This window comes from Balaenoptera musculus, chromosome 7, assembly GCF_009873245.2.
Source record: "Balaenoptera musculus isolate JJ_BM4_2016_0621 chromosome 7, mBalMus1.pri.v3, whole genome shotgun sequence".
Classification (NCBI taxonomy): domain Eukaryota; kingdom Metazoa; phylum Chordata; class Mammalia; order Artiodactyla; family Balaenopteridae; genus Balaenoptera; species Balaenoptera musculus.
In genome coordinates, this window is record NC_045791.1 from 34,144,974 (window position 1) to 34,157,185 (window position 12,212).

A 12,212-nucleotide genomic window follows, 5' to 3' on the forward strand; every position below is an offset into this window, starting at 1 on the left:
GATGTGGAAGCAACCTAAGTGTCCATTGACAGATGAATGGATAAAGAAGGTATGGTATGTATAAACAATGGAATATTACTAAGCCATTAAAAAGAATGAAATAATGCCATTTGCAGCAACATGGATGGACCTAGACATTATCATACGAAGTGAAGTAAGTCAGAAAGAGAAAGACGAATACCATATGATATTACTTATATGTGGAATCTCAAATATGGCACAAAATGAACCTATTTACAAAAGAGAAACAGACTCACAAACATAGAAAACAAATTCATGATTACCAAAGGGGATAGGGGGTGGGGGAGGGATAAATTAGGAGTTTGGGTTTAGCAGATACAAGTTACTATATATAAAATACATAAACAACAAAGTCCTACTGTATAGCACAGGGAACTAGATTCAATATCCTATAATAAACCCCAATGGAAAAGAATATGAAAAAGAATATATATAAACGGAATCACTTTGCTGTACACCAGAAACTAACACAACACTGTAAATCAACTATACTTCAATATTTTAAAATCTCCAAAATTACATGATATATTACCATTGCACACATTCCACGTAAGACTAACCCTCCCCAGCCTCCAGGCCTCCCCTGGGAGGAGTGAAAGGGAGAGACAAAGAATTCTTCCACAGGCTTCTATAAAGACTGTGCCTCCTCCCAACCACTTGCTCTTCCCAGACTCCCACCATCTGGACAATTCTTTTTATGCCCTCCATTCCTGTAATGTTAGACACTTGAGAATATCTAGGATTCCCAAGTCACCCTTCAACCCCTAGAATCAAATCCACATATGGCTCTGTACACTCCCCAATTTTCTAACCCTTGACACCCTTCCAATGCCTTCTGGAACTTTAGTATCAGTCATCAATAAAACACTCATATTCTCAAATTCTTCTGAAGAGTCTCTTCAGAAGGTTCACCTTTTTGCTCTAATGGAACTCTGACACCCACTGAAGGCTCTGTCTTTGGTCCCTCTAAAGTGACAGCTGTTTCCTCTCCCACCCCCTGGTACCACGGGCCCTGGAAATGGGCTGAGTGTCATCTCTGCACCTCATGCTGCTTCCAGACCACTCTCTTTCCAATCTTTCTTTAAAACCCCAGCTTTTTATCTAGTGTCATCAAACTGTACCACCCACCACCTCAGTTTATACCCCTCATTCTGGATGATTTTAACTACTGGATTGCTATCACACTCTTCAAATACTACCCACATTTTGGTGCTTTGAATACCCACATTCCAATCCTCTGGACTCTCAGATCATTTACCCCTCATCTGTAATGTCCTGGAAGTTATACCTTGTCCTCCACACTTCAGCCACTCATTCCCATGCTCACACCTACACTTTGTCATAATCAAGATCTAACTACAACCCTCCATCAACTCAGTTTCAAGCTCCCAAAATTCTTACTGCATCTACCTGAATTCCTTCTACCTTGCTATAATGCCCTGACTCCAGTAATTCTTCAGCCCTGCTAGGACCTCCAGTCCTGATTCTAACTCCTTTTCATAGGACCTCACCACTTCTGCTTGATACGTATCTCCTTTTGGCTTCAAGACTGCATGTTCTGACTTGAGAGAACTGACTTGAATTGCTTCTCTGCCTTCTTTGCTCATTCTTCATTTCCCCAGTCTCTTATTATTGGAATCTCAGAACTCAATCTTGTATCCTTAATTTTCTCCAGACTTTAGTGCCTTTAATACCATAGATGCATTGAAGGCTCCCCCCAGTTTTTACCTACCATGTACAGTACAATCCAGGCAGCTCCTCTGAACCCCAGACTCATGTATCTAATGTCTACTTAGCATCTCCACTGGAATGACAGTCTTGTGGAACTCATGCCCACAACTAAACTCTTGATCTTCATGTACCGTCTCTTCTTTCCATTGTCTTCCCCATCTCAATTAATGACAACTCTTATCCTTCCAGTTACTTAGGCCAATAACCTTGAAGTCATCCTTCACTCTTTTCTTTTTCTCACTATGTAAATTTAATCTGGATGGCTCTGCCTTCAAAATCCAAAATCTGACATTTTCTTATCATTCCCAGCACTATCATCCTGGTTCAAGGTGATCATATTTTGTTTTGATGATTACAATTGACTCCTAACCGCTCTCCCTCTTTTGTGTGTGTGTGTGTGTGTGTGTGTGTGTGTGTACTTTGGCCACACTGAGCGGCATGTGTGATGCTTCCCTGACCAGGGATTGAACCCTGGCCTCTGCAGTGAAAGCACCGAATCCTAACCATTAGGCCACCAGGGAACTCCCACTGCTCTCCATCTTTACTCTATTCTCAGCATAGGGAAAGAAAAGATATTTTTTAAATAGAAATTATGTTTATTCATTATATTCTCAAACCCCTCTTGTATCTTCTTCCTGCCCCCTGGTACTCCTTATCCCTCTTTCTCTGCTTTATTTTTCTCCATATCATTTATCACCATTCACTATACATATTACATATTTTACTTATGCATTCTGTATATTGTCTGTCTCTCTCCAGTAGAGTGTAAGCTCCACAAATGCAGAGATTTTGTCTGTTTTGGTCACAGCGCTAGACACATAGTAGGTGATGCTCAGTCAATCTCTTTTTATTTATTTATTTATTTATTTATTATTTATTTATTTATTTTTGGCTGTGTTGGGTCTTCGTTTCTGTGTGAGGGCTTTCTCCAGTTGTGGCGAGCGGGGGCCACTCTTCATCGCGGTGCACGGGCCTCTCCCGTTGTGGAGCACAGGCTCCAGACACGCAGGCTCAGTAGTTGTGGCTCATGGGCTTAGTTGCTCTGCGGCATGTAGGATCTTCCCAGACCAGGGCTCGAACCCGTGTCCCCTGCATTGGCAGGCAGATTCCCAACCACTGAGCCACCAGGGAAGCCCAGTCAATCTCTTTTGAATGAATGAATCATATCACGCTGGCTGTCTATATTAGTCAGCTCAAACTGCCATAACAAAATATCATAGAATGTGTTACTTAAACAACAGAATTTTATTTTCTCACAGTTCTGGAGACTGGAAGTCCAAGATTAAGGTGCCAGGGTTGGTTTCTGGTGACGTCTTTCTTCCTGGTTTGTAGAAAACTGCCTTCTCACTGTGTTCTTACATGGCTTTTCCTCTGTGATTACATGGAAAGGGAGAGATCTCTGGTGTCTCTTCCTCTTCTGATAAGGATATCAGTCCTATCAGATTAGGGCCCCACCTTTATGACTTCATTTAAACTTAATTACTTCCCTAAAGGACTGCAGCATGAATTTGAAGGGCACCCAGTTTAATCCCTAACACTGTCCAAGAGGAGAAGCTAGTGCTTGGAGAAACTTTAAGTTCTAAAAGGAGGTGCCTTGCAGTGTCAACCCTGTTAATAACTGACACCCATATGCAGCTTCCCAGTTAATATGCCACCAAGTTTCTATTCCTACTTGCAGATCTCCTCCACCACCTGGACCAACCTTCATCCCTTCCAGTACTCAGTACTTTCATTGGCTTGTTTGCATTAGTGTTATCTATACACAGGGAAGAAATATCTATAGGTATAAACTGATTAGTACTAAACTCTAAGTCTTAAGTGTTGTTCACTGCTGTATTCCCAACCTCACCCAGTGGCAGGCACGTAGTCAGTCCTCATTAAGGATTTATGAAGTGAATGATCTTGTAGAACAGAACCAGGTCCTTTACTCTTGTGCTTCTCAACTTGGGGCAGGCAGCACACTGGTGTTTGCCCCATGTGCTTGTGCTTGCAAGAAGACATGGGATAAGCATGTGCACCTCTTTAAAGCACAAATTTGACTTGACTATAAGTCATTTAAAACATGTCATGGGGGGAGGGATAAATCAGGAGCTTAGGATGAACACATACACATTACTATACATAAGATAGATAACCAACAAGGACCTACTGTATAGCATAGGGAACTCTACTCAGTATTCTGTGATAACCTATTTGAGGAAAGAATCTAAAAAAGACTGAATATGTGTATATGTATAACTGAATCACTTTGCTGTACACCTGAAACTAACACAACATTGTAAATTAACTATACTCCAGTAAAATTAAAAAAAAAAACATGTCATAATGTTAAAGCCAACTTTGGTCTATTGCAGAAAAAGAAAGCAAAGTTCACGTAAATGTTGAGGCTAAGATGGTTTCCTCAGGCACCGCTCTCTCACCTTCCCCAAGGACATATTTAACTCTGGGCTGTCCCACTAAATACTAAGTGCTACCAGTTACCAGACAGAAAATGCAGAAGACACTTAAACCTATTCACAGATTCATACAGAGAAATGTAAGTCCAAGTTCAAGGATGACTATTATGAACTCATACGGAGATTGTTTTCATTGCGTTCTCTTAAAAGCACAACAAAGAGAATTAGACCATATACAGGAACCATATAAATGCAGCCTTAAAGAGACACTAAAGTGCAAAAATGCAAAGGCTTTTAATTTATAAGAGGAAACCGGGTGAATACCTGCTTAAGGTTTCATAAAATTTGTTGCAGATGGTAGGACCTCCTAAGGTCTCATGGATCAGCTCTCCTGACCCTGTACTGATATTTTAAAAATATATATTTCTGGGTAGGTTCAGGAATAATATCTCAATTACTTGCTATAAATTTTGTTCCAATGGTTATGTATTCCTGCTAATGATAACAGATATATTCTCACATTGATCCTCTGGCACTCGTGAACATTTCTCTTTTGTTATGCCACCTCACTGTACCATGGCAAATTCCTGACTGAAAACTATTCCTCTGACATAGCCTATGTGAAGCACAGTCACATCCTAGTTGTCTCTCTTTCTTGGACCAGATAGTCTGACTCATTTTAGAAATTCATTGTGAAGTACTTTCTTTGTTGATGCGGAGGGGCAACTGCCCACTGGCATCCTCTGCACTGCCCTACACCCTCCACCCGGCATGGGAAGTAAAGATCAAACCAAAACAGAGGGAGGTGTGGAGGCAGGAGCTGGTGGAGTGATGGGAAGCACATGAACCAGGGCCGAGAGAGCAGTGTGGCTGACAGGGTCTTGGTGCTCCGGCCGGGTGTCAGGCCTGAGATTCTAAGGTGGGAGAGCCAAGCTCCAGACATAGGCGCAGCAGAGACCTCCCGGCTCCTCGTAATATCAATCGGTGAGAACTCTCCAAGAGATCTCCATCTCAACGCTAAGACCCAGCTCCACTCAATGACCAGCAAGCTCCAGTGCTGGACACCCCATGTCAAACAACTAGAAAGACAGGAACACAACCCCACCCATTAGCAGAGAGGCTGCCTAAAATCATAATAGGGTCACAGACACCCCAAAACACACAACTGGACACAGTCCTGCACACCAGAAAGACAAGATCCAGCTTCATCCACCAGAACACAGGCACCGGCCCCTTCCACAGGGAAGCCTACAACCCCACTAAACCAACCTCACCCACTGGGGGCAGACACCAAAAACAATGGGAACTACAAACCTACAGCCTGGGATAAGGAGACCCCAAACACAGTAAGTTAAGCAAAATGGGAAGACAGAGAAACACACAGCAGATGAAGGAGCACGGTAAAAACCCACCAAGCCAAACAAGTGAAGAGGAAATAGGCAGTCTACCTGAAAAAGAATTCAGGGTAATGATAGTAAAGATGATACAAAATCTTGGAAATAGAATGCAGAAAATACAAGAAATGTTTAACAAGGAACTAGAAGAAGTAAAGAGCAAATAAACAATGATGAACAACACAGTAAATGAAATTAAAAATTCTCTAGAAGGAATCAACAGCAGAATAACTGAGGCAGAAGAACGGATAAGTGACCTGGAAGATAAAATAGTGGAAATAAATACTGCAGAGCAGAATAAAGAAAAAAGAATGAAAAGAATTGAGGACAGTCTCAGAGACCTTGGGGACAACATTAAACGTACCAACATTCAAATTGTAGGGGACCCAGAAGAAGAGAAAAAGAAAGGGACTGAGAAAATATTTGAAGAGACCATAGTTGAAAACTTCCCTAATATGGGAAAAGAAATAGTCAATCAAGTCCACGAAGAGCAGAGAGTCCCATAAAGGATAAATCCAAGGAGAAACATGCCAAGACTCATATTAATCAAACTATCAAAAATTAAATACAAAGCAAAAATATTAAAAGCAGCAAGAGAAAAACAACAAATAACACACAAGGGAATCCCCATAAGGTTACAGCTGATCTTTCAGCAGAAACTCTGCAAGCCAGAAGGGAGTAGCAGGATATACTTAAAGTAAAGAAAGGGAAAAAAGTACAACCAAGATTACTCTATCTAGCAAGGATCTCATTCACATTCGATGGAGAAATTCAAACCTTTACAGACAAGCAAAAGTTAAGAGAATTCAGCACCACCAAACTAGGTTTACAACAAATGCTAAAGGAACTTCTCTAGGCAGGAGACACAAGAGAAGGAAAAGACCTACAATAACAAACCCAAGACAATTAAGAAAATGGTAATAGGAATATACATATCGATAACTACTTTAAATGTAAATGGATTAAATGCTCCAACCAAAAGGCACAGACTGGCAGAATGGACACAAAAACAAGACCTGTATATATGTTGTCTACAAGAAACCCACTTCAGACCTAGGGACACACAGAGACTGAAAATGAGGGGATGGAAAAAGATATTCCATGCAAATGGAAATCAAAAGAAAGCTGGAGTAGCAATTCTCATATCAGACAAAATGACTTTAAAATAAAGACTATTACAAGAGACAAAGAAGGACACTATGTAATGATGAAGGGATCAAACCAAGAAGAAGATATAACAATTTTAAACAGTTATGCACCCAAAAAGGAAGCACGTCAATACATAAGGCAAATGCTAACAGCCATAAAAGTGGAAATAGTAACACAATAATAGTAGGGGACTTTAACACCCCACTTTCACCAATGGACAGATCATCCAAAATGAAAGTAAATAAGGAAACACAGGCTTTAAATGATACATTAAACAAGATGGACCTAATTGATACTTATAGGACATTCCATCCAAAAACAACAGAATACACGTTCTTCTCAAGTGTTCATGGAACATTCTCCAGGATAGATCATATCTTGGGTCACAAATCAAGCCTTGGTAAATTTAAGAAAATTGAAATCATATCAAGTAACTTTCCTGACCGCAATGCTATAAGACTAGATATCAATTACAGGAAAAAAACTGTAAAAAATACAAACACATTGAGGCTAAACAATACACTACTAAATAACCAAGATATCACTGTAGAAATCAAAGAGGAAATCAAAAAATACCTAGAAACAAATGACAATAAAAACACGACGACCCAAAACCTATGGGATGCAGCAAAACAGTTCTAAGAGGGAAGTTTATAGCAATACAATAGCCTACCTCTAGGAATAAGAAAAATCTCAAATAAACTACCTAACTTTTCACCTAAAGCAATTAGAGAAAGAAGAACAAAAAACCCCCAAAGTTAGCAGAAGGAAAGAAATCATAAAGATCAGATCAGAAATAAATGAAAAAGACATGAAGTAAATGATAGCAAAGAACAATAAAACTAAAATCTGGTTCTTTGAGAAGATAAACAAAATTGATAAACCATTAGCCAGACTGATCAAAAAAAAGGGAAAAGACTCAAATCAATAGAATTAGAAATGAAAAAGGAGAAGTCACAACTGATACTGCAGAAATACAAAGGATCATGAGAGATTACTACAAGCAACTATCTGCCAGTAAAATGGACAACCTGGAAGAAATGGACAAATTCTTAGAAAAGCACAACCTTCTGAGACTGAACCAGGAAGAAACAGGAAATATAAACAGACCAATCACAAGCACTGAAGTTGAAACTGTGATTAAAAATCTTCCAACAAAGAAAAGCCCAGGACCAGATGGCTTCACAGGCAAATTCTATCAAACATTTAGAGAAGAGTGAACACCTATCCTTCTCAAACTCATCCAAAATATAGCAGAGGGAGGAACACTCCCAAAGTCATTCTATGAGGCCACCATCACCCTGATACCAAAACCAGACAAAGATGTCACAAAAAAAGTAAACTACAGGCCAAAAACACTGATGAACTTAGATTAAAAAATCCTCAACAAAATAATAGCAAACAGAATCCAATAGCACATTAAAAGGATCATACACCATGATCAAGTGGTGTTTATCCCAGGAATGCAAGGATTCTTCAATATACGCAAAATCAATCAATGTTATACACCAGTATTAACAAATTGAAGGAGAAAAACCATATGATAATCTCCTTAGATGCAGAAAACGCTTTCAACAAAATTCAACACATATTTATGATAAAAACCCTCCAGAAAGTAGGCATAGAGGGAACTTACTTCAACATAATAAAGGCTATATATGACAAACCCACATCTAACATCATTCTCAATGTTGAAAAACTGAAACTGTTTTCACTAAGATCAGGAAAAAGACAAGGTTGCCCACTCTCACCACTATTATTCAACATTGATTTCGAAGTTTTAGCCACAGCAACCAGAGAAGAAAAAGAAATCCAAATCAGAAAAGTAGAAGTAAAATTGTCACTGTTTGCAGATGACATGATACAATACATAGAGAATCCTAAAGATGTTACCAAAAAACTGTTAGAGGTAATCAATGAATTTGATATAGTAGCAGGATACAAAACTAATGCACAGAAATCTCTTTCATTCCAATATGCCAATGATGAAAAATCTGAAACAGAAATTAAGGAAACACTCCCATTTACCACTGCAACAAACAGAGTAAAATGCCTAGGAATAAACCTACCCAAGGAGACAAAAGACCTGTATGCAGAAAACTATAAGACACTGATAAAATAAATTAAAGATGATACAAGCAGATGGAGAGATATACCATGTTCTTGGTTGGAAGAATCAACATTGTGAAAATGACTATACTAAGTAAAGCAATCTACAGATTCAATGCAATCCCTATCAAACTACCAATGGCATATTTCACAGAACTAGAACAAAAAATTTCACAATTTGTATGGATACACAAAAGACCCCGAATAGCCAAGGCAATCTTGAGGAAGAAAAAAGGAGTTGGAGGAATCAGGCTCCCAGACTTCAGACTATACTACAAAGCTACAGTCATCAAGACAGTATTATACTGGCACAAAAACAGAAATATAGATCGATGAAACAGGATAGAAAGCCCAGAGATAAACCCACGCACATATGGGCACCTAATTTACAACAAAGGAGGCAGGAACATACAATGGAGAAAACACAGCCTCTTCCATAAGTGGTGCTGGGAAAACTGGACAGCTACATGTAAACGAATGAAATTAGAACACTCCATAACACCATACACAACAATAAACTCAAAATGGATTAAAGACCTAAATGTAAGGCCAGACACTATAATACTCTTAGAGGAAAACATATGCAGAACACTGTACGACATAAATCACAGCAAGATCCTTTTTGACTCACCTCCTAGAGAAAAGGAAATAAAAACAAAAATAAACAAATGGGACCTAATGAAATTTAAAAGCTTTTGCACAACAAAGGAAACCATAAACAAGATGAAAAGACAACCCTCAGAATGGGAGAAAATATTTGCAAACAAAGCAACTGACAAAGGATTAATCTTCAAAATATACAAGCAGTTCATGAAGCTCAACATCAAAAAAACCAAACAACCAAATCCAAAAATGGGCAGAAGACCTAAAAAGACATTTCTCCAAAGATGATATACAGATTGCCAGCAAACACATGAAAGGATGCTCAACATCACTAATTATTAGAGAAATGCAAATCAAAACTACAATGAGGTATCACTTCACACCAGTCAGAATGGCCATCATCAAAAAGTCTACCAACAATAAATGCTGGAGAGGGTGTGGAGAAAAGAGAACCCTCTTGCACTGTTGGTGGGAATGTACATTGATACAGCCACTATGGAGAACAGTATGGAGGTTCCTTAAAAAACTAAAAATAGAACTACCATATGACCCAGCAATCCCACTGCTGGGCATATACCCTGAGAAAACCATAATTAAAAAAGAGTCATGTACCACAATGTTCACTGCAGCACTATTCACAATAACCAGGACATGGAAGCAACCTAAGTGTCCGTCGACAGATGAATGGATAAAGAAGATGTGGCACATATATACAATGGAATATTACTCAGCCATAAACAGAAACGAAATTGAGTTATTTGTAGTGAGGTGGATGGACCTAGAGTCTGTCATACAGAGTGAAGTGAGTCAGAAGGAGAAAAACAAATACCATATGCTAACACATATATATGGAATCTAAAAAAATATAAAAAAGTGGTTATGAAGAACCTAGGGGCAAGATAGGAATAAAGATGCAGACATAGAGAATGGACTTGGGGACACAGGGAAGGGGAAGGGCAAGCTGGGACGATGTTAGAGAGTGGCATGGACATATATACACTACCAAATGTAAAATAGATAGCTAGTGGGAAGCAGCCGCATAGCACAGGGAGATCAGCTGGGTGCTTTGTGACCACCTAGAGGGGAGGGATAGGGAGGGTGGGAGGGAGATGCAAGAGGGAGGGGATATGGGGATATATGTATACGTATAGCTGATACACTTTGTTATACAGCAGAAACTAACACACCATTGTAAAGCAATTATACTCCAATAAAGATGCTAAAAAAATTTTTTCTTTGTTTTCCAAAGCACTCAGATCAACTGTGATTTATGGCTCTCTGTCATTCACACTTCACCAACATCATTTACCACAGTGATTTTATACCAGGTTCTACGAGATCAGAAGGACCTTGTCTGTGTTTGTGGCATCAATATGATTATGACTCAATCATTATCCCTCAAGTGTCTTGAGGATACGCTTTGTTTGTGTTAGTTGTGTTCATTTGTCTCCTGTCTTTTGGAGTCTCACTACTCCAGAAAGTGACTTTAGGCAGCTACCTTTTTTCTAACTATTCTTGATTTCTGTGCATTTTAAATTTTAGATCTGTCTCCAAAATAGACTCACAGCTTCACATCTGCTTCAAAATCTTTTCAGTTTGTCCTCTGTGTTTATTCATGTTTACTTTGAATTTGACTTCCAGTTGCCCCTGTTACTCATAAAAATCAAGGAAATGTTAGCACTTTATGTTTACTGAATTCCTACTCTCAAGAAGATCTTCATAGATATACTCTGTCTCAAAATTTATCTATAAAGAAATAAAATAGCTTATTCTTGTACTTGTGTACTTATCCAAGCTACCTCTTTGCTATCTCTCTACATACACAGGTTGAGTGAGAACTATGCCTGTGCCATTCAAACTTGTATCAGGGAAATAAGCTGAGGTGATCTGTTACTTCTTGAAACAGAGTGGCTTTGCTGAAAGGCAGAATATATTGAGAAACACGAGTTTATCAGTCATGGCAAGCACTATCTTACACAAGTGAAAAAAAAAGAAAAACAAGAAAGAAATTTTCCTCTGATAAAAACAGATTTACAATACAAGGAATGCTCTTTAGAAATAATGGTTGACATTAAAGAAAATGCCCAATACTTGAAGAGATCTGTCTCCATTTATAATCCAGTGAGGTATTAATTTACATAAGCATAATGTGGGCAAAATTTCAAATCCACCAGCAATAAATCCAAGTGACTTTTTGATGCATTTAACATAGCTACATGAATCAGTCTAAACTGCAGTTTTCCTTCTGAAATTTCCACTAGCAAACTGGGTAAAAGATCTTTTAATGGCCCTAGACCAGTTTAAATCAATCAGGGTTGTACCAGCATATATGAAGAGAAGTCAGTAATAATTTTAAGAAAACATAATTGGCAGCCAGACCTGTTAACTTTAGTATGTGTTCACGGCATCAAAGATGTATTTCTGAATTTTGGTTTTTTTAACATCATTCTCAAAAGGTGTGACATAGGAAATGGAGACTATGTCAGTGCACATAGCCAGTTTATTGTCATAAAATATATTATCATTATGACTTTTAAAACTCAAATTAACAATCCAAGAGAAAAAAACTGGACAAAGGGTTTGAAACAACAATCTAAAAAGAAAACCCAGGGAATTCCCTGGAGGTCCAGTGGTTAGGGCTCCATGGCTCTACTGCCGTGGGCACAGGTTCGATTCCTGGTTGGGGAACTAAGATCCCACAGGACGTGCAACACGGCCAAAAAAATAAATAAATAAAATGAAGTTAAACAAAACAAAAAACAAGGAGAAAACACAAAGCATACAAAAAGATGCTAAACTTCACAAATAA